General features: G+C 43.0%; 1 protein-coding gene and 1 non-coding gene across 9 annotated transcripts in view; one reads left to right on the top strand and one right to left on the bottom strand.

The window, feature by feature from the left end:
* Positions 1-441: 441 nt before the first annotated feature.
* SNRNP48 (small nuclear ribonucleoprotein U11/U12 subunit 48) overlaps positions 442-23,882 on the bottom strand; it is a 72,148-nt gene continuing 48,707 nt past the window's right edge. For 4 of the 8 annotated variants that reach the window (XR_015553948.1, XR_015553944.1, XR_015553949.1 and 1 more), the window contains 4 exons: positions 20,327-20,397; positions 17,632-19,601; positions 7,119-7,474; positions 442-1,201 (listed from right to left, as the gene is read on the bottom strand). The gene's annotated coding sequence lies outside the window, so the exon portion shown is untranslated. Of the gene's footprint in view, positions 1,202-7,118; positions 7,475-17,631; positions 19,602-20,326; positions 20,398-22,592; positions 22,678-23,882 lie in introns of all 8 variants that reach the window. The other 4 variants (XR_015553947.1, XR_015553946.1, XR_015553951.1 and 1 more) reach the window with 4 other exon arrangements.
* LOC147915363 (small nucleolar RNA SNORA2/SNORA34 family) lies at positions 11,053-11,179 on the top strand. The gene has a single exon (XR_015554203.1). It is a non-coding gene; the product is annotated as a small nucleolar RNA SNORA2/SNORA34 family (small nucleolar RNA).

The raw sequence follows: 23,882 nt of genomic DNA, 5'->3' as shown, positions 1-23,882 counted from the left end.
GTCCTGGGGACAGGCTTTCTATCTTAAATTCCTTTAGGTAGTAGCAGGGGGAGGTCAAATTTTCTTTCAGAGTCTTCTGAGCCTTTATTGTCTTCAGCTCAAAATAATCCACATACCAGAGTAGCACATCTTGGGGCAGCCTGCCCTGAACCTCATCATAGTCAAATACAAGAGAATTGGTTACTGTCAATATAGTTAAGACATAAGAGTGGGTGACATCTGCTGGGCAGACCACGTAAAATGAGAAAGGACATTAACCCTGAAAATCACCAATATTTAAGGATGGTCAAAGAACAAGAAGTCCATCCACACAAAGCAGTTGGAAAAGTGTGACGAGAACCAGGGAAATGTGGAGCTATGGGAATCCAGGCAGTAGTGAGATTCAGAAAGGAGGCTGTTTTAGTCAGCTCAGGCTGCCATAACAAAGTACCACAGACTAGGTCGTTTAAACAATAGAAATTTATTTTCTCACAGTCCTGGAGGCTGGAAGTCCAAGATCAAGGTGTCGGCAACTCTGGTTTCCTTTGAGTCCTCTCTCCTTGGCTTGTAGATGGTCATCTTCTCCCTGTGACCTCACATGGTCTTCCCTCTGCATGTGTCTGTGTCCTAATTTCCTTTTCTTAAAAAGACATCAGTCAGGGGCCGGCCCAGCGGCATAGAAGTTAAGTTCGTACCTTCTGCTTCGGAGGTCCAGGGTACACGGGTTCGGATCCTGGGCGCAGACCCACTCACCATTCCTCAAGCCATGCTGAAGCAGCATCCCGTATAGAAGAGCTATAACTCTACAACTATGATACACAACTATGTACTGGGCTTTGGGGAGAAAAAAAAAAAAAGAGGAAGGTTGGCAACAAATGTTAGTGCAGAGCCAATCTTCCTCAAAAAAAAAAAAAAAGACACTAGCCATATCGAATTAGGGCCCACCCTAATAACCTCATTTTAACTTAATTACCTCTTCAAAGGCCCTATCTCCAAATAAATACAGTCACATTTGAAGCGCTAGGGGTTAGTACCTCCATATGAATTTGAAGGGACACAATTCGGCCCATAACAGTGGGTTTGATAGATAGTTACACATAGCACAGAGGCCCAGTAATTTAAAGATTCCAAGCGTCCTTTGGATTTGGCAATGCAGAAATCATTGTTGATCTCAGTAGTGCTTGCTGAAGCAAGATAGCAGTGGGTCACCACAGTGGAAGTTCTAAAATGGAAACAAATACTCTTTGGTGAAATGTGGATAAATACGTGTGCACAAAGAGTTTAGAAGAGTAGCTATTAATATCTCTGTCCACTTTTCTCATTTGGAAAGCAAGGTATAAGGATATTTGGTACCAAATAATTGAAATGTTAGGAATATTACGAGATGATCTCTCAAGTAGAATAATTTCATTTATTGAGCACTTTTTATGTGCTAGAAAAATTCATTTAAACCTCACAACAAATCTATGAAGTATTTATTATCTTCATTACCAAGCTGAGGACCTGAGGCTTTGGGGTTTAAGCAATTTACCGGTGGTGGCGCGCTACAGATGGCCGGGCTGGGAGTCACCCTCATACCTGTGTGAAAGCTCCAAAGCCCTTAATAGGCCACTTGCTTGGATCCTGGAATACATTTTCCCATTGAAATGTGATTGGTGGTGACTGACTTCCCACCCGCCCACAAATGCATATTTAAAGTATAAGCCATGAAAAATGCTTTTTAAATGCTACTAAAAAAAGAAAAATCTAAGGCTTTGCCATAATGATGATTAAATAAAACAGCAAAACAAGAATATCATCCGGCGAGAAATTTTTTTAAATGACCTTAAATGCTTGGACTTGATTAAATATTGATAAAAAAGTGAAGTAGGGGAAGGCTCTGGGGCATTTTTTCAAACATTTGCATTTGAAATCCATTTATTTATGCTGCTTAACTTACCTCAAACATTTGGTTCCCCTCCCTCCTTGATTCAAGTCATTCATTGGCCATGAGTGGGAGTTTCTTGACAAATTAATGCAATTTTAAGATTACTAGAAATTTTTCTCAAAAATTAGTTAATATATGTAAAGCAATGCCTGGCATATAGTAATTAGATTATATGTGCTGGTACTCTTCTAGACTCTTTGAATGTATTAACTCTTTTGTATTAACTCATTTAATCCTTATGTAACAATTCTATTGTTGCCCTTGGTTTATACATTTGAGAAATAGAGGCCCAGAGAGATAAGTATCTTTCCCAAGATAACACAGCTAGTCAATGGTAGAGCTCAAGTCCAAACCCAGACTTTTAATGCCTTTAGATGGGAGGAAAGAAGCTAATGAAGATGTGTGTATCCATTTGTGATGGTTAATCATGTAACAACTTGGCTAGGCTATGGTATCCAGTTGTTTGGTCGAACACCAGTTGAAGTGTTGCTGTAAAGGTATTTTTTAGATGTGATTAACATTTAAATCAGTAGGCTTTGGGTAAAGCAGATTACCCTCCATAATGTGGGTGGGCTTCATCCAATCAGTTGATGGCCTTAAGAGCAAAGACTGAGGTCTCCCCCAAGAGGAAGGAATTCTGCCTCTAGGTGCAACATAGAAGTTCTGCCTGAGTTTTCAGCCTTCAGGATCAAGACTGCATCAACTCTTAACTGAATTTCCAGCCTGCCGACCTGCCCTGCAGATTTCAGACTTGCCAGCCCCAACAATCGTGGCAGCCAGTTCCTTAAAATAAATCTCTTTCTCTTTCTATAGATATACAAATGATAGATTAGATAGATAATAATAGCAATAGATAGATAGATGATAGATAGATAGATAGATAGATAGATAGATAGATAGATAGATAGATGATAGATGGATATCTCGGTGGTTTCTCTGGAGTACCCTGACTAATACACATGTGACAAATATTGCCTAAGGTCAGCAATAAAACTGAGAATGCAAGACAGAGGCAAAAGGAAAGGCTTAGCATGTGCCACTCTGCCTGCTACAGAGGAAGTTGTGGTGGGGAAGCGTTCGTGTTGGCTCACCTTGTACTTGGAGCCAGACCTCAGTTAGCAGTGTTAGAGCAAGACAGCTTGGCTACTCACTAGTGGAAGAAGGGGTGTTGGAGAAGGTGAGGGGCCTCCTCTGAATGGAGCACTGGGGTGCAGCTCGGTGGAGGGAGGGAGTGTGCAATACACAATTCAAAGCATTAAAGAAAAATTGACATTAGCAACCTGGGGAGTCCTTTACACATGTCTCTCAAGTATTCAGGAACTAGCTATTCAATATCTACTTTCCTTTCATCTTCCTTCCTTCCTTCCTTCCGTCCTTCCTTCTTTATGATTTTTCTCAGCTTTTTTGAGGTACAATTTACACACCATAAAATTTGCCAATTTTAAATATACAATTTGATGAGTTTTGACAAACATACAAGTCGTGTTACCAACTGCCACAATCATGATATAAAACATTTCCAGCACTCCGAAAGCTCCCTCATGCCCCTTGGCAGTCAATTCCCTCTCCCCATCCCTGGTCCCAGGCAACCACTCTGCTTTCTCTCACTGTAGTTTTGCTGTATAGAGAATTTCATATAGGTAGGATCTTATAATATACACTCTTTTGTGTCGAGCTGCTTTCACTCAGCATTACACTTCTGAGCTTCATCCACATGGTTGCGTGTATCAATAGTTCATTCATTCAGTTTGCTGAGTGGTGTTCCATTGTATGGAGATAGCAAATTTGGGTTCCTTTTACCAGTCGGACATTTGGATTGTTTCCAGTTTGTGTCCATCATGAATAAAGTTGCTATGAACATTCAAGTCCAGGCCTTTGAGAAATATGTTTTCATGTCTTTTGGGTAAATACCTAGGAGTAGGATTGCTGGATCATGTGGTAAGTGTGTATTTAACTTTAGAAGAAACTGCCAAACTGTTTTCCAAATTGCCCATATATGATTTTTAATTTACAACAACAGGAAGAGGAGAGAGGAGGAAAAACAATTTTGCTGTTGTTTAGTAAAAATCAACAACAACAAAAAAGGCTTTAAAGGAGGAAAAGCAGTTTGGGATCAGCAATGAGTTCCATTGCTATGTGCTACTCTTTTCCCCGGGCCGCAAAGTCAAGAGCTGATTGTACTTTGACCTTTTCAAATTAACATAATGCGAGACAGGTATGACCGTCCTCAGACCTCAAATTCAAGTATCCCAGAAAAAAAATGTATTTAAAAATTTTTCTTTAGATCAAATTAATTTCACCTTGGTGCCCACATTCCCCAGGCTAGAGGGAAACTCAACCGCAGTCACTCTTAAGGTTCTCTTCCTGTCTCCAGAGAAGTGACAAGGTGCCAGGTCTCACCTGGGCCAGGGCAAGGGATGGGTCCTGCAGTCATCAGTCATTAGCACCTCTGGGACACCAAGTCCCCAGGTCACTTGGCTAAGCTATTTCTGCCGATCTTGGAGGTTTGCTGACAGGAGGCCCCTGTTGGTCTAAGTAGTTCCAAATGACAAGCACCCCTGATACTCCTGTGAGATTCTTGGGGCACAGGAATGTCTGACAAGGCTAGAGATCCCTCACCCCGTTCCCCTTAGAGGTGTTGCCACCTCTCAGAGCAGGACACAGTTCCCAAAGAGGTTCGTAAATGAAAATCAGGGGGGAAAAGGTCTTGGAGAAAAACATCTACTTTCCACCCAAGTAACCTGCTAGGTACTTGAATTCGAGAAGAGAAAGAGAAAGATACAAAGAAGGAAAACGTAAATTAATACTACAAAATGATCCTGCCAATACAGAGTAATGTTTGCAACATGATTAATAATAAGTCATGTTTTTGAAGAACAACAAAATGAACACGCAAAACTACTGGAAATACAGACACCAAATGAAAAAGGATTAACCGTCAGCTCACATTCTGCCTGCCAGAGATGAGGATACCCTTCAGGACACCCTCTAGCCGTCCTCAGACCTCAAATTCAAGTATGGCCTTCAAATTGCTCACCCAGAATCAGCAAGCATCCTTAACTCAAGGGAGTCAAAGCTCAAGGCTCACAGGCCTGGGGGAAGCTGAGAGGAGAACGCGAGGACCAAAGGAAGCCTCTCCTACAAGGGTGGGAGGGGTCATCTCCGGCAGCGACAGCAGACTGGGCTGGGCTTTGGAGCTTTTCTCCCCTATAGACATGGCCTTTTAATCTCAGATTTTCAGCTTTTTCATGAAACAGAGAGAGAGTAGAAGCTAGACTCAGGTGGAGAAGTGAGAAAACTTTGGAAGAGGAAACTATAGGCGCGGGTATGATGCGGAAGCTCAGCAGGTGGCTAATGGTCCGACTCCACTTCCACGGCGGTGGTGGTGAATTGTGTTTGAGAGACTATCTCAAAGGATAGTCACTGGATCTCTCCACCAACCGTTGTGGAGTGATGACAGTGGAACCCACTGGTCAAAGTGGCTTTCAAGAGGCCTGAGTGTCATTAGCTGGAGTATCTGACTCCACTCAAACTGCTCGTGGAGAGGGACCTATCACCTCCACTTTGCAGATCCAGCAACAGTATTCAGTGCTCACCCCCCGGAATCACTTGGCAGCACTCATCCCAGCACAGGATCCCTTCTCTTGGCACAGCCTCTTCTCTTGGCCTCGTGACATCGCCCGGTTTTCCCCCTTGATCTCTGGCCGCTCCTCCGCTTTGCTGGCCCTCTGATCTCCAGTTGACCTCTAAATGGTGGCGTCTGCCCAGCTCAGCCCTTCCCCTCCACTGGCCTGCTCAACAGTCTCACCGTATGCGCCTGTTGTATGCACCTCTCCTCCCTGAGCGGCCTCTCTTTCTTCGGCCTCTCTACGGTGCGGAGGTCATAGGTGCCATGTGTCAGGATTTCCTGTACTCATTTCTCCCAGAGAGTGTTTCTGTGGAGGGCGGAGTTAGGCGTTGCAGGGAACAGCATGGAGCTGCTGAGTGTTTCTTGGGCATTCATTTCTTACCTTATTATTGACAATCGGCCCTTTCCTTTTTTTGTTGCAGCCCACAGTCTTACCCTATCAGTACTTAACCATAAAGTGACCTCAAATATCCCAGATGTTCCAAGAGGACAGAAAACATTCACCCTGCACGTATGTGTGCGTGGCTCTGAGGCAAATGGAAAAGAACAAGGAAGGGATGCTTAAAGGGAGGCGATGTAGATCCCTTTCATGAGAGCCAGGCTGGCGGGAAGCGTTATTTAAAATGACTTCCTCAGAGCCTGATAAATGCCACTCTCACCTGTCGCCTCTTTTTGGCTTCCACTTTGTCTTCCCCTCTTTCACTCTGGCATGTGAATTAGTTATTCCCACCAAGATGGCCACGAATTTCCACAGCCGCAGGAGTCGCAGGGCCCTGAATAAAGGAGTTCCCCACCAGTGTGGACCACCAGCACAGCACAGACACTCTTAGGATGGTTCTCACAAGAGAGCAAAAAACCGTTACAGTTGACTAGTTCCATCTGAGTACACACTGTCCCGATGACAGAGTTCCGTTTTAGCTCCCTTTAATATTAAATGCCCGTAAAACACAACAAAAATTATCTTCTAAGGCATTCAGTCTTTAAGAAGCACAAAAGAAACCATGGATTCACAACCTGATAATTCACTTTCTTTAGACATGAAATCAATGTTATTATCTTTGCTGAACTGGAAGTCTCATTTATTTTCTACTTTGTTTTTAATACCACTAGGATAAAATCTGAGCATTTACCATAAGACCACTTTTTACGTGGGGAAAAGCTTTTATCAAATGACAAATGTTCGAGAGTTTGTCTCTGCGGGTAAACCTCTGCTGCCTTTCCTTTACCCTTTGGGCATCTACACGTGTGTGGTGCAGCGATCGTGGAAGCGCTGGGATAACAGAGACAAGAAGTCAGCAGGCAGAGAGGGGCCAAGCATCCCCTGACTGCTGCTCATTTGCCTGCTCTGAAATAACTGGCACCCCAAGACTCTTCCCACAAATTCATCTCAGGATTGTCAAAAATAGCCAACCATTACTATTCTTGGTTGATTTAATGACTGTTTTATCAGCCAAATATGGTACAGCACTCTAGGTAGGAGAGCAGACCCTGATGGAGATTTATTGAAAATATGTTTTTAAAACAGGCGATCCCTGTTGCACACTGCACCAGCGAATGCGGAATTGAACTACCACTATCGGTTACCTCATAGCCAGTGGGTGCCCCAGAAGGTCCCCATGATCCGAGCTTCCCTGAAGCCTGTTGTGTTCTGTGGCTCTCCAACTGGGCCGGATGTCTGGGGATTGGAAGAAACGATTGTAACTAATTTAGCCAAAGCCCATTGTTTTTAACAAATGCTTTTATCAGTACATACAGGAATCCCACTGTTCTAATAACCCATGGACTTTTGAAAGGAGAATACCTTGGGCCAGGTGACCCAGCAACTCTTGTGAGTTTCAGCTGCTCCTTAGAGATCTTCAAGTGTTACTGCCTCGGCCCCCCTGGGTCTGCTGCTCTAGACCACCCAGGTCCTTGCTTGTTCTTAGAATAGCTGAGACAGGCTAGTAAGGAATTTTAAAAGATTATTATACCATAGGATCAAACAAAAGGGAGAGTACAATCAGAAGAAAAATAGTTCAGCTTTACGCAGAGAAACAGAGAGTAGAATGGTGGTAACCAGAGGCTGAGGTTTGGGAGAAATGGGGAGATGTTGGTCAAAGGGTACAAACTTCCAGTTATAAGATTAACAAGTTCTGGGATCTAATGTACAGCATGGTGATTATAGCTAATAATACTGTATTATATGCTTGAATGTTGCTAAGAGAGGAGATCTTAAATGTTCTCACCACAGAAAAGAAATGGTAATTATGTGACAGGATCAGAGGCTGTAGCTAATGTTAGGTAGTCATCATTTTGCAATATACAAATGTATCAAATCACCACATTGTACGCCTTAAACTTACACAATGTTATATGTCAATTATATCTCAATAAAGCTGGAAAAGAAATAAATTTAACTTTTTTTCAATTTAAATAAATAAAAACTAGTTCAGCTTTGAAGGTTGAAGGTTCCAGTCCCACTAGAGTTTGCTTTATTTCAGGTCCTTTTCAATAACTCATAGGATCCCCTCAGTGTGAGGACCCACAGGGAACCCTCTTTCTAATACTGCAGCTCTTTTTCTTGTTTCCTAGTTTTTGACATAGTGAATAACCTCCTCCCCGCCCACTTGTATACAGGGACTGCCACCGTTTCCAGGGCAGAGCCAATAATTTTAAAACACCTTTTTTTTTAAGGTTGTGAATCTCTGATTTGTAAGACAATACATATAATAGTTTAAAATAAGGAATTTTGGAGAAAAAGATAAAAAACAAGGTATTTGAGCTCAAACTGCTCGTATATAATAAATATACTTTCCGGAAAAGCAGTTTCCAAAAGAAATTTTATTTCAGTTTCCAGCACAAGAACATAAGTATCTCCTGACTCTAAACAAAATAAAAACATCCTGTGGTAATACAAGTTCCTAGTAAGATACAGAAGAGAGAGAATCCAATTGCACAATAATGTGTTTATAGTCACTATAAATTATCCCCTCTGGGATATGCACACATTTGTAAGAAGTAAACAAGGCTTTCCACATAGGTGATTTCTACTTTCAGCAGATAATTGGGTGGACATGGGTTCTGCTTCTGCCTCTGATCCTCAGAGCATGCAGACACCATCTTCAGGATGTCCCATGTCATCTATTTCATGCATATCACACATACCTCTTCTAAGTGTCGTCCCTTCATTGCTGAAAGCAAGTGGCACCACAGTGAAGGGCATGCCAATGAACGGGTAACTTGGTCCCAAATATTTACAAATTCATTAGAACCCCTCGTAGCAGAGTGTTGTGGATATTGTGAAAGGAAACAGCACTGACTGGATAAATCTGCCCGATATTATATTCCTTTAGTCTCTGATCTTTGAATATACGCTTCTTTGTAGCTCGGGACTTAGGTCAAATATTCAACAGCCATCTGGCGATTAAAAGAGCTTAACACATAACTTTGCTTGGGAAAAGTCATACACAATGAGTCCAGATTTAAGATTGAACTCCCTTTTCTCTGCACATCACCCACAGTCTGGGGCCAGCTGTTCCCACAACCAGCCAGTTTCGCCATATCGAGGGTGTAGATGCCTCTTCAGGCTGAGATGAGGGGCCTACATTACAAGGAGTTCTGGGATCCCTCCATTTAACTAGCTGATTCCAACTTCCAGTAACCATCACATTCCCTTCTGGACAGTACTCAAAACATCCAAGAGAGGCATTGTCTTAGTTCCCCCCAAAGCAGACCTTGGGATAAGATGTGGATCTAAAGCAACCCATGTGCCTTGACGATGGATGGATACACAAAATGTGGTGTACACATACAGTGGAATGTTGTTCAGCCCAAAAAAGGAAGAAAATCCTGTCGTATACTACAACATGGGTGAACCTTGAGGACACTATGCTAAGTAAAATAAGCTAGACACAAAAAGACAAATACTGTATGATTCCACTTACATGAGGAACCCAGAGTAGTCAAATTCATAGAGGCAGGGGGGAGGGGGAGGGGTTGGGTTGGAGGGAGGGGATGTGGAGTTAGTGATTAATAGGTACAGAGTTTCAGTTTGGGAAGATGAAGAAGTTCTGGAGATAGATAATGGTGATGGTGTCACAACAATGTGAATGTACTTAATGCCACTGAACTGTACACTTGAAAATGGTTACAACATTTAATTTTATGTTATGTATATTTTACCACAATAAAAACATTTATTAAAAACAAAAAGATAGATGGATCCAAGTCCTTTGGGAGGAAACCCCAAGAAGCACTGTGAGGGAAGAAAAAAATTTAATAGAGGATATGTCAACAACTTCCCAATGTAGGCAACTGGGGCTCAATTTCTCTGGGCAGAGCACACCTCAGAATGGTCCCGAGAGTGAGAGAGCTGAGGTATTTATCCACCATCTGCAGCCCTCGTTGATTGCTCCAGGAGCATTAACTCTCTGGCCCTGCTAGTCCGCCTGTACCCAGGCAAACCATTTCCCAGAGGCCAGCAGATGCTCTGGCACAGAGAGGTGCAGGAGCCACAGGTGTGTGCAAGGACTGTCTGCACATGACCTCAGGGGTAGGCCAGGGAGATGTGAGTCAGGCACCAACAGTGTCTGCTACAGGCACAGTGGGTCCCAGGAGCTCAAAGTCATGTCCCTCTGAAAGCGAGTCTGTTGCTTCTCCATTGCACAAGAAGGGCAGCATAATATTTTGGTTGGAGAAAAAGAATCTCCAGCCCCACCTAATTTTCCTAGTCATTAAAGCTTTATATGCATATTGGGTGGGTTTCTTTAAAAGTGCCTCTATTTGTCACTACTTTCACAATAGCAAATAACATAGTTATGTTTGGAAAATGTTTCCTTTTTACCTCCCTAATTTCAAAATTCACCCTCTGTAAACATTTCCTTTGAAAGATAAAAATTTCCATGTGTAGAATATTTAGTATAAGGGTAAATGTTTTTGGAAGGATTGAAGAATACTCCTTCAATCAAAAGTTGTTTCACTTTTATTAAGTTTGGTAATGTTTAAATTTGAAGACTTCAGCCTGAAAATGCCATGAACTTTTTTGGAGAAAGAATTGTGCTTTTTTAAAAAAAATTGTAGTAAAATGTACATAACATAAAATCAAACATTTTAACCATTTTTAAGTGTAAAGTTCAGTGGCATTAAGTACATTCACATTGTTGTGCAACCATCATCACCACCCTTCTCCAAATTTTCAACTTGCAAAACTGAAACTCTGTCCCCATTAAACACTACCTCCCCATCCTGCCACCCCACAGCCCCTAGCACCCCCATTCTACTTTCTGTCTCTATGAATTGGACTACTCTAGGGATCTCGTATAAGTGGTATATCATCTGGTATTTGTCTTTTATGACTGGTTTGTTTCACTTAGTATAAGGTCCTCAAAGTTCATCCATGTTGTAGCGTGCATCAGAATCTCCCTTCTTTTTAAGGCTGAATAGTATTTCATTGCATGTATATACCACAGTTTGTTTATGCATTCATCTGTCAGTGGATACTTGGGACGCTTCCACCTTTTGGCCATTGTGCTTTTTTAAAAAGAATCAAGACCAATGGTTTGCTGTAGCTATTAGTTTCAAAAGGAGCCAAAAGCAATGTCTTCCTATGGTCTGTGGACCATTCAGCACCCCAGTGAGACTGACCAGTTCAGTTGGAAGAAACATAATCTGTAGAATATAATGTCCTTTTTTTTTTAACATAGCAATTGGACTATGTTAGGTTTAAGAATCAGGGACTTACTCTATGGGGATAGGGACTTAACCAAAATAGTATTTCTTAGCCATTCAGAGGGACTTTCAGTTTTTTGTGCTTTCTCTTCCTTCTCCCTCTCCCTCTCTTGTTCACTGACTCACTTTGTGGCTGTTAGTACATTAATCAAGCAATCTCATATTGTCCGGTCTTTTAAGGCAATATTTTATTTTAACATGTAATTATGCTAATGGTCCATATTAGATTCATCACTGGTGAACTTAGATGTTAACTACAATTACCCTTAGAGGAATATGTTTCTTTAAATAAATATTTTTTATTGTGGTAAAATATTTGTAACATAAAATTTACCATTATAATCATTTTTAAATGTACAATTCAGTGGTATTAAGTAAATTCATAATATTCTGCAACCATCATCACTGTCCATTTCTAGAACTTTTCCATCAGCCCGAACAGAGGCTCTGTACCCATTAAACTATACCTCCCACTTCTCCTCTCCCCCAGCCCCTGGTAGCTACTATTATACTTTCTGTCTTTGAGTTTTCCTATTTAAAAAAGATACTTTTTTAAGCTACAAAAGAATGAAAATTTCATTTTGGATCAATAGACTAATTAGATAAATGCTTCACATTGATTTGTTTCCTCATCAATAAAATAAGGATGAGAATAATAGTGCCTTCCTCACAGAGGCTGGGATAGATGAGGACAGGCTGAGTTAACACACGCAAAGCACTGGGAACAGAGCCTGACACATAGTAATCACTCAATAAATGTCAATCACTATTGTTAACATTACCATGATGACCATTATTGAGAATCTGCTTTCAATCTACTCATTCATTTCTTGGTCTGAGAGTCTCGTGGGGCCTTGAGAGTCCAGCACACAGCTTCTGCTCGTCATCACAAATCAGCTTATGAGGCTAGTGTGTTTCATGGTTAAATATCTACATAGTAACTAGCCATTTTAATGATGTCTTAAAGAATATCAAATGACAAATTTGTTCAGAATATGAATAGTAAGATTAGTAGTGGATTAAAAGTTATATGTATAGCATAATCTCATTCAAAAATATATTAAATCTTTGTCAATATATATTATAAAAGTATGCATATTATTCCTTTGAAACACTAGAAGAACAATGGTCCTGGGTTTCTCCCCTGGGCTGATGCAATATCCTCCTGATTTTCTCTGATTCCTCTCCGGCCTTCCCAGAATTAGTTCCCCATTCAGAAACCAGAAGGTTTCAAATATCCAAATCAAATCCCAGCTCACGGCCATAGCCTATAAGGTCATGGTTTGTCTTTCAAGGTCTGGCGACTCCTGAGTGCTCAGCCTTGACCTCTAGCCCCTCTCCCCCTCATGCAGCGAGCTCCTGACAGGTCCACCTCATTCCTGCTTTGGGGAGTCTCTTCCTGGAACAGTCTCCCCACTCCTCATCTGCACAGAGCTAGCAGCTGCTTGTCAGTCAGTTCGCAGCTTAAATGTCTCCTCCTCAGGGAACTCTTCCTGACTTCCTGACCACAAGCCATCCCCAGGCAGTCACTCTCTAGCACAGCATACTTTAATTGTGTGCAGAGAATGTAGCACCAGCTGAAAGTTTTCTCCCCGGTTCATCTGTTCCTTGCTCCCCCTGGACTGTGGGTCCCATGGGAGCAGGGATCTTGTCCCGTTCATGGCTGTACCCAGAACAGTGCACGGACACAGAAGGTGCTCAATACACATGCTGAATGAGGGAGAGAGGGAATGGAGACCAAACGTAACAGTAGAATCTCTGAGTGGCAGAATTAGTCTACAGATGATTTTCTTTTTTGCTTGCCTCTATTTCTCAAATTTCCTACAATATGGAGAAAGTGTGTTTTTGTAGTTTAAAACATTTTTTGTATTTGGCAAAAATGAAGTAGTTTGCACTGATAACTGCGCCTGCAGCATAATAAAACTGGTGCAAGAATAAAATCTTGAGGGGCTGGCCCCGTGGCTTAGCGGTTAAGTGCACACGTTCCGCTGCTGGCGGCCCAGGTTCGGATCCCGCCCGCACCGACGCACCACTTCTCTGGCCATGCTGAGGCCGCGTCCCACATACAGCAACTAGAAGGATGTGCAGCTATGACATACAACTATCTACTGGGGCTTTGGGGGAAAAAATAAATAAATAAAATTAAAAAAAAACAAAGAATAAAATCTTGAGAAATCATGCAAATAGGGCTCACCCACATCCTTGGTTCCCTTGCTTAGTGTCTGTAACCTCTCCCATTCTCACCCTCCTTGGGGCACAGACAGGGGCTTCTGCCTCATTCCAGGGTTCTGAACACCAGCAGGGACGCTGTATGTGTCAACAGTCACTCATTCATACAGAAATTCGAACTGCGCGTCATCAGGGTGCAAGATACAGAGCCTGGCACTGGGTCTGTGCAGGGGTGATGACAGCCCCGCTATCCATCAACAAACAGATATTGAACACTCGTCATGCGCTTGGCGCTGGAGCTGGGGAGGCAGCCCTGAGCACGCCAGCGAGGATCAAGACATGGCAGAGATCGTTTTCGTGATAGCTACAATACAAATATAGAGTGACACAGCCAGGAAATGATGCTGGCTGAAATGATCAGGAATCATTTGAGACGACACTTTCATGACGAGTTAATGTCAGCATTGGAGATGTTTCATCTGAGTAATTTTTATTTAGTCAGATTTAGAGGGAGGTTGAAGAGTCATTTTCCTCTGGTCACACTCAACATAATCTGAATACGGATAATGGCGGGCACCAGTGTCTGAGGGGAAGGAGTAGAGGCAGGGAGACAGGATTGCCACTCGTAGTAGTCCAAGGGAGAATAGAAACATGTGTTCCCTTATCACGATGTGCCTGCAACCTTATCAAGAATCCAATGTGAATTCCTAGCTGTAAGATTGCAATAAATCTGTCAAAGTAGTGTATGTGAGAGTGTCTATGAGTGTGCATATACATTTACACATACACACATTGAAATGGTGCCCTTGCACTAGGGTGGGAAGATGAACTCTGAAAGTAAAGCATGACACATTTTGTAATCCTGAGTAATGTGTGTATTAAATATTAAAATGAAACCAAACAATTACAGCGGTTGAGCCCATTCTGATGTATAGGAATAGTCTCAGTAACTGTGAAGACACCTAAAGGCAGCGACAGCCCTTGCCAGGAAGCGACTCGCATTATAATTGAGGCTGCCTCAAGAGCTGCTTGATGATGCCAGGAAACCAGGAAGAAGACAGTTTGTAAATAGAAAAAGTTAGTCAGAGTTATCACAATCTTTTGCATTTTTTAATTTGTGTGAGGAGTCAGACTCTGAAAGATATCCCTTGGTTCATGCTGTAGAATTTAGCAATTCTAGAAGTCATACAATGAGGAGACAATGAGAGGAGTGAGTGAGGAGATAATAGGGCTGAATGTGGAGACAATGGGGGTAAGTGTGGAGATAATGGGGGTGAGTGTGGAACTAATGGGGAGCTAGTGTGGATATATGGGGGTGAGTGAGGAGATAATAGGAGTGGATGTGGACATAATGGGGGTGAGTGTGGAGATAATGGGGGTGAGTGTGGAGATAATGGGGGTGAATGTGGAGATAATGGGGGTGAGTGGGGAGATAATGGGGGTGAGTGTGGAGATAATGGGGGTGAGTGTGGAGATAATAAGGGTGAGTGTGGAGATAACGGGAGTGAGTGAGGAGATAATGGGGGTGAGTGAGGAGATAATGCGGGTGAGTGTGGAGATAACGGGGTGAGTGTGGAGATTATAAGGGTGAGTGTGGGGATAATAAGGGTGAGAGTGGAGATAATGGGGGTGAGTGTGGAGATAACAGGGGTGAGTGTGGAGATAATGGGGGTGAGTGTGGAGATATGGGGGTGAGTGTGGAGATAATGGGGGTGAATGTGGAGATAATGGGGTTGAGTGTGGAGATAATGGGGGTGAGTGTGGAGATAATAGGGGTGAGTGTGGAGATATGGGGGTGAGTGTGGAGATATGGGGGTGAGTGTGGAGATAATGGGGTGAGTGTGGAGATATGGGGGTGAGTGTGGAGATAATAAGGGTGAGTGTGGAGATAACGGAGTGAGCGAGGAGATAATGGGGGTGAGTGAGGAGATAATGCGGGTGAGTGTGGAGATAATGGGGTGAGTGTGGAGATTATAAGGGTGAGTGTGGGGATAATAAGGGTGAGAGTGGAGATAACGGGGGTGAGTGTGGAGATAACAGGGGTGAGTGTGGAGATAATGGGGGTGAGTGTGGAGATATGGGGGTGAGTGTGGAGATAATGGGGGTGAATGTGGAGATAATGGGGTTGAGTGTGGAGATAATGGGGGTGAGTGTGGAGATAATAGGGGTGAGTGTGGAGATATGGGGGTGAGTGTGGAGATAACGGGAATGAGTGGAGAGATAACAAGGGCAGGTGTAAGAGACGAGCCAGATTTCCTCTCTTGTGTGTCATCTCCGTTGCCACCACCATGACTCTGACCCCCAAGAGACAAAGAGTCTCTGGGATTATTGCCTCAGGAGAGGAAAATCATTCCCTTTTTCATTAATCTTCCTCAATCTTATTTATCTTAGCAGCCCATCTGGAACAAACCTAACTGGCCTCACCACCAGGGTAGGATTGACCTAGGGGGTGACTATGTGCAGATAGGAAATTATAGGTACAGAAGGTCAACCCTGACAGGCCATCTTAGATATCCGGCGCCACCTTCCAGTTCTAGATTTTCGTCCAGTCATCTGAGATCAGCACAGGACTGTCTCTTCCTAACACAGGTCCAAACACTAACCCAGGAGCCAGATGAAGTGGGGTGAGGACCTCCACCACTCAGAAGCCTGCTGGGAGCGAGGCTGCAGAAGGCAGGCGCACGGTGAGTTCCTGCCCTCCCGCGACATCATCTCTCAGGATGGAGAGACCATGGAGGAGAAGCTGTGTCTGCATGGAATTCAGACCACAGGCTGACGACCTCGTGAGGAGGAAGAGATCCCTCTATCATGGAGCCCACAGCAACAAAGAAGGGGGTCCTGGGCACGGATTGAGGTGGAGCCTTCACTTTAGGAACAGAGATTTCAAACGCCTCAGGAGAAACAATGTCGCTGTGACACGGCTGGAAAGGTTAAACGTGACTGCAACGCTGGACAAACAGGAAGTTCTAAAACTGAAATTGTCTTTTCTCAATCACAGCATGGAGGGGGCACAGCCCCACTCCTGGCTTTTCCTGTGAAGTCACCGCAGGAAGTTTTCCTGTCCCCTCCCACCTGCTTCAGCCTCCTGGGGACATAACCGACTGATAGGTGAAGTTGGGAGGGGCCCTGAGGATTCTCAGCCTGCAGAAAGCTGTGTGCTGTGCTTCTATCTGCCACGCAGGATGCAGCCTGAGGGTGAGGGCTGCACTCGCCCGGCTATGCCAGCGCCTAGGCGGAAGCCCGGCCAGCTCTGGGGATGAACACTGGGATCCCTCATACTTCAGCCATGTTTTCCTAGAGCTTAAGCCCTAGTAAAGCTGACATTAGCTCTCCATCTGGCCCATTTGTCTACCCTGTTCTGAATTTGGGTAGGGAACAGGGATATCATAAGTCATACCAATTAAGAAACAATGGGCGTCCAGAGTAAGGAAATCTAGACAGAAAGTAAGTCAGTTGTTGTCAGGGTAGGGGGAAGGGAGGAATGGGGGGGGTACTATGGACTGAATTGTGTCCCCCCCAAAATTCATAGGTCAAAGCACTAACCCCAATGTGACTCTCTTTGGGATGGGGCCTGTACAGAGGTAATTAAGGTTAAATGAGGTCTTAAGATCAGGGCCCTGATCTGATAGGATTAGTGCTCTTATAAGAAGAGTCCCCTGAGAGCTTGCTGTCTTTCTCCCTGAGCGTGCACGAAGAAGAGATCCCGTGAGCACACAGGGAGAAGGCAGCCGCCTACGAGCCAAGGGAGGAGTCCTCAGAATGAAACCTACTTTGCCGGCACCCTGATCTTGGACTTCCCAGCCTCTAGTACTGTGAGAAATACATTTCTGTGTTTCGATGGTATTTTGTTACAGCAGCCCGAGCAAACTAGCACAGGGAGTGACTGCCAAAGGGTACAGGTTTTCTTTTGGGAGTAATGAAAATATTCTAAAATTGACTGTGGTGATGGATGCATAACTCTATGAATATGACAAAAGCCATTGAATTGTACACTTTAAATGGGTGAATGTACAGTATGTGAATTATATCAATAAAGCTGGTTTTTAAAAAAGCAGTGATAACATTTTATACAGAGATTTTTTCTAGAATTTACAAGTAGTGAAACAAAGCTAAAGTCAACACAGGGCAGATTCTCCCAGTAAAATGTAAAATGAGAGGAGTAGGCACATAAGTTAGGAGGTTTGGGGCTTCAAGTAACAATGACTTAATGAGGATGTTTTACCTCCCATGTTAAGAAGTCCAGCTGTGGGGCCCTTCCAGGGTTGCTTCATTCAGAGTCTCAATACCGTCATCAGGAACTGAAGTCCTCCCCTGCTGCAGTCTCCAGCGTGTTGGTTCACCTTCTTATGCTGATTCCACTCATGATCACAAAGGGCTACCAGAGTTCCAAGCATCAGCCATGTGCAAGGTACAAAAGTGGATGTTTCTTTTCTAAAATATCTGTTTTTAAGAGCAAGGAAAGCCTTTCCCACGAGGCCTCCCAGGAGACTGAATCTCACATAGCATTGGCCAGAACTGTGTCACATGGCCACTCCCAAACCAATCACTGGCAAGGTGGATGAGATCACATGATTAGTTAGACCAATGAGGATTTATCTTTGAGCCCAGGGAGGTCTTTCCCCTGAGCACATGGGCTCCTTAAGCAAGAAAGAGTGAGGAATGGATTCAGATGTGCAACCAGTGGTGTCTGCTGGTGAGCTGAATGATCTCTACGGGTCCTTGCATCTCGAATACCCAGTCGCTACGTGAAAAACCAACATGAAACCCTGGTTAAGCAGTGCTCCTAATTTCTAATATAAACATGTCATAGGATTTGCCTCTTTGTTCTTTTACACCAGCTCTGATCTTCCACCAAGAATCTCAGAAGTCATCTGGATTCATTCAAGAGCCCAGCCCAAGACAGGTATTTAGTGCCATATTAAATGTACCCAAAGTCACTACTTAGGATAACCTAGGATGTGCTGTGGTAACAAATTGATCCTGAACTATTAATAGCTTAACATAACAAAAATTTATCTCTTCTTCACATTACACATCCAACGTGGGTCGGCAGAAGGCTCTGCATCACTCAGGAACCCAGGCTGACAGAGGCTCCACCATCTCGTGATGCTACTATATCAACACAGCTTCAGGGTTTGATGTGACTTGGAGTATTAACATTTGCTCATAAGTGCCTCTGATTGGAAATGACATTTGTTCCTTCTGCTCACAGCCCATTGGCCAAAACTAGTCATATGGTCCCAACATAATTGTTAGAGATCCAGGAAGTCTTCCCACATGCTCAGGAAGTAGAGAAAAATCAAACATGGTGAGCACATCTAGTCTCTATCATAGACACTTTCCTTCTTAAATCAACAGAATATGGGCCTTTAGCTGAGCATTTCTAGGTTCTGGTTCTACATTGCCATCTGCCATCATTGAGTTATCAATGAATAACTTTGCATTTATATCTGATGATTTAATGAAATTTTTTTAAAAAGCAAAAACAAAAAAAGTACTCCCTCGGTTTTATTTGCTTGTTCTTTTTTGAGTCATGAATGTACCATGTGAATAGAGCAGATGACCAAAAAAGTGAGCAACAAACTGTGAAGGTTAGGTATCCATGAACAGAGTCTAGAACTATAATCAAACAATTGTATATTAAATAAATATAAGATGACATATTCAATTACAAATATAATCATTATTTTGCTCCATGGTAATAAGCCATAAAGGGTGAGAAGTCCATATAAGATATTATACTTCATATTCATTCTAGGCTAACGGTGTTCTGACACCAACTCTCTGACACCGCTGGGTGTCCTGCAACACAATTCTGACACTAACTACCTGGAGTTAGCATCACACTCCACAGGCTTAAGGACTCAGCCTTCCACCACAAGAGTCCCCTCACTTCAGCTGCCAGCCACAAGTAGGGTCCCCAGGCCACCTGCACTGCTGATCAACCGGCTATACATTTGGGGGCTCCCACAACCCCCCTCAGGTTCAGTAATTTGCTAGAACGACTCACAGAGCTCACTTAAAACTTTACTTGTGAGTACAGTTTATTATAAAGGATACAACTCAGGAACAGCCAGCTGAAGAGATGCACAGGGGGAGGTCTAGGACAGCAGGGGGACAGAGAGCTTCCATGTCCTCTTGTTGGGAGAGACGGAGAATCTCCCTCTGCCCTTTTCCTTAAGGTTCTTATGGCTGCCAAATAATTAACAAGACAGGTTAGCAGGAGAAAATAATACCAAGTTTAATAACATGTATACATGGGAGAAACTCAGAAATGAGCAACTTGTCCCTCTGTCTAAGCTGCTTGCTTAAGTATTGTAGCTAAAGGCGAGGAAGGTGTTGGGGGTGGGTGGTGGTCTGGGACTTCAGAGGGCAAGAAGACAATTCTTTTTAGGGTCATCTATAGATAATGTGGTCAGGGAGAGATAGAGTTTTTTGATAAAAATGGGCTTGGTGCCCCTCCCATTGTAACATCTATTTTACTTTATCATTACAGCCATCATGATAGAAGATCTGTTCCAGGAAGGAGCCACCATGTCAAATTCTTTAGGCAGTTAGTGGGGGAGGTCAAATGTCCCTCAGAGGAAACAATCAAGGTAAAGAGATATACTTCAGGGTGGCCAAATCTTGATCTCCCACCCTCTCCTCATGGAATCTGAGCACACCACCCTGCCAGCACATCAACGTCTTCACTAACCAGGAAGCTCCACTGAATCTCAGCATCCAGAGTTTTTACTGGGGTTTCATTACGCAGCCGTGATTGGTTAAATCATTGACCACAAGACTGAACTCAATCTCCAGCCCCACTCCTCTCCCTGAAGGTCAGGCTGGACCAAAGTTCCAATCCTCTAATCGTATGCTTGGTCTTCCAGGTAACCAGCCCCCAACCTGAAGCTATCTAGGTACCCATAAGTCACCTCATCAGCCTAACAAAGACACCGCTGCTGCTCAGGAAATTCCAAGGGTTTCTGAAGCTCTGTGTCAGAAACTGGGGAAAAAAACAGATATATTCTTTATTATACCACACAAAAAACCACATTTCAGTTTTTCTTTTCATGCTCCGTTAAGTCTACAGTGTTTCTAATCAGTGATGATAATGACCATTTTCCTAATAGGATCATAGACTCAAACTTATATTATTGGGAAGGATCTTAGAGATTTCCCTTTTTTACGGATAAGGAAACTAAAACTCACAGAAGTGACATTACTTGCCTAAAGCCACAGCTGGTTGGTGAAAGAATTGGGATTAAATCCTGAGTCTTCTGTTTGGCCTGTGTACTTTATAGTGAACCATAATGTTTCTTAATGCTATTTGGCTAACACACATTTTTGGAGAGGCTCAACTCTTCCAACCTAGAGTTCCCTACAAACCCACTCCCAGAGCCTAAAGCTAAGCTTCTCTTGGTCACATTTGGTACCAGCCCTCTGTCCTCCAGCCCGAACTGGCCTGCAAACCACTAATGGCACAATCCCCCCACTTATGCACAGGATGAAGATGAGATCCAGGCTCAGCTTCGGGAATGATAGAAAGCTGGATTCACAGTGGGTTCTTAGAGCCGAGGAATCATGAGAGAAGGAGATGACCCTCTGTGCTCAGGCAGGCAGGCTCCAGGTCCTCACTACATCTGAGAAGAGCTCTCTGCTTCCTGATGCTCCAGCAGACAAGTCAGCCCCAAACTTCTAACCTGGTCCTTTTACAGGAGCAGAGAGACGACTGAGAGAAGAAACAGCAGTCCCCCCTCCAACCCCAGATACCACAGAATGATCAAAGCAGGCTTAGAGCCAGCCTAAGCAAGGGTGTATGATTACTATGATCAAAACCCACCACCCCTTGGGAAAAAAAATCCCTCTACCATCATCTGCATTCTAAGACTTTCAGTTCCTTTAAGGTAAACAAATTCTTTCATTTTCTTTTTTTTTTTTTTTTTTGTCAGAAAGATTAGCCCTGAGCTGACATCCAACGCCAATCCTCCTCTTTTTGCTGAGGCAGATTGGCCCTGGGCTAACATCTGTGCCCATCTTCCTCTATTTTATATGGGACGCCACCACAGCATGGCTTGACAAGTGGTGCATCGGTGCATGCCCGGGATCCAAAGCTGCAAACCCCGGGCCACCAAAGCGGAGCACGGGAACTTAACTGCTATACAACCTGGCCGGCCCTTTTTCATTTTCGGATGAGAGATACGTTTCAAAATTTCGAAACCCAGCAGACAGAATGCATTTATGCAAACTCTCACTGGAGTGTGACTGACAGCTTTCTGATTATGAGTTTTGTTTTACATTTCATTTTAAAGAAAGAGAGCATTAACAAACACAAGGGCACTAAGTACATTAAGTGTATCCCAAAATTGTGCCCTGAGCTCATCTCAGCAACACTGAACGTGTTTGTATTTCATTTCTAATCCCTTCTCTCTGCTTATGATGGTGATGTTAATGAGAATGAAGTAGGCTATGAGAGGAGAGGCAGGAAGTGTATATCAACTGTAAATTGACTAATAATGTCTTGAATTGCCTAATAATCAAGAATCATTGCCCAATTTCCTAATAATCAAGAATAACCAAGAATCCTCATGAATCATTGCCTTCTTCCCTAGAAGACCAATGAATAAAGATATGAGGGGCCAGCCTCGTGACGTAGTGGTTCAGTTGAGCACACTCCACTTTGGTGGCTTGGGTTCGTGGGTTCTGATCCCAGGCCTGGAGTACACCACTCGTCAGCCATGCTGTGGTGGCAACCCACATATAAAGTGGAGGAAGACTGGCACAGATGTTAGCTCAGGGCTAATCTTCCTTAAGCAAAAAAAAAGAGAAAGACTGGCAACAGATGTTAGCTCAGGGCTAATCTTCCTCAGCAAAAAAAAATAAAGACAAACCAGCATAAACATAAAAGAAAGATATGAGCTTCTAACATGAGAGTAAAATTCAATATTAAAATAATTTAAAAATTAACTCATGTAAATTTATGTCTTTTAAAAGCACAAACACACCATGTTTATTCATCTAGGTCTTTCATCAAGAGAAATCTTTTCTACACATTATACATCCCTTCCCTTCTAAGGAATAAATGAAATAATTTTTTTTGTAGACAATTCTTTCCTCCTCTTCCCCCAACCCTAATTAAACAATTGTCTCAAAGATCAGAATTTTTTAAGACTCCAGAAGAAGGATGAAATGGATTAAAACCTGATTTCTTTAAGCCAACGGATCGAGGCAGTAGTTCTCCAACGCTAGTCTGTGAACTGGGAGCAGCCTGCTTCATCAGAATCACCTGCGGGGCATTGTGACAATGACATTCTGGGGGCTTATTATCTGAATGAGTAAATGTACTGTGCTCCTGTTTGGGGCACTCAGTTTGATCTGTAATATATCAAAATTATTATTAAACAACAATTGCTCTTCAAGTTATGTATAGTTCATTTAATCAAAACTGACTTTTTTTTTACCTCTCTGCATTTTTTCTCAAAATAATAAACTCATGTAACACTTGGCCATTATTAAATGGAAAGACTATAAAAAGAAACATTGGGGCCGGCCCCGTGGCTTGGCGGTTGGGTGCGCGCGCTCCGCTGCTGGCGGCCCGGGTTCGGATCCCGGGCGTGCACCTATGCACCGCTTCTCTGGCCACGCTGAGGCCGCGTCCCACGTACAGCAACTGGAAGGATGTGCAATTGTGACATACAACTATCTACTGGGGCTTTGGGGGAAAAATAAATAAATAAATAAAATTATAAAAAAAAAAAAAAAAGAAACATTTACTAAGTATCTGTAATATGGCTAAACTCTGCACCAAAAGCAAAATTCATAACTTTTGACCATGTTAGTCTTTAATTCCCAAAAGAATGCCTTGTTTCATTGCCAAATAAATATTAAAGAATTTCAGTACATCAAAAAGAGTGACTATTTTAAAATGCTAATACTTGGAGTGGAAATAAAAGAGCAAAGACAAGTGCAATTTATCTCCCTTTTTATGTGCTAACATTCTCTAATGTGAACAAATAGCTCCTTATAGTTATTCAATAAAACCACTAGGCTACGAGTCATAAGAATAGAGCGGCTACATAATTTGCAGGGCAATGAGCAAAATGAAAATGCGGGGCCCCTTGTTCAAAAAGCAGGAAAACAGAGCAAGCCCTGATGACCTAGCGGTTGGGGTTCAGCGTGCTCTGCTTCAGCAGCCTGGGTTCCGTTCTGGGCATGGAACCACACTACTCATCTGTCAGTAGCCATACTGTGGCAGCGACTTCCATAGAAGAACTAGAAGGACTTATAACTAGAATATACAACTACGTACTGGGGCTTTGGGGAAAAAAAATAAATAAAGAGGAAGATTGGCAACAGATGTTAGCTCAGGGCTAATCTTTCCGAGCTAAAAAAAAAAAGCAGGAAAACAAGAAAGATTTTTCCTTTCTTCCACGATCCCTCTCTTGACCTGTGGTGGTGTTTTTCTTTGTTTTTAATGTCACGCTCACTTAG

The sequence above is a fragment of the Ceratotherium simum genome, chromosome 13, assembly GCF_057802395.1.
Source record: "Ceratotherium simum simum isolate JZ-2026a chromosome 13, ASM5780239v1, whole genome shotgun sequence".
In the NCBI taxonomy this organism is placed as follows: Eukaryota; Metazoa; Chordata; class Mammalia; order Perissodactyla; family Rhinocerotidae; genus Ceratotherium; species Ceratotherium simum.
Note: the sequence above shows the minus strand (reverse complement) of the source record. Positions and strands in the feature narration are given on the sequence as shown.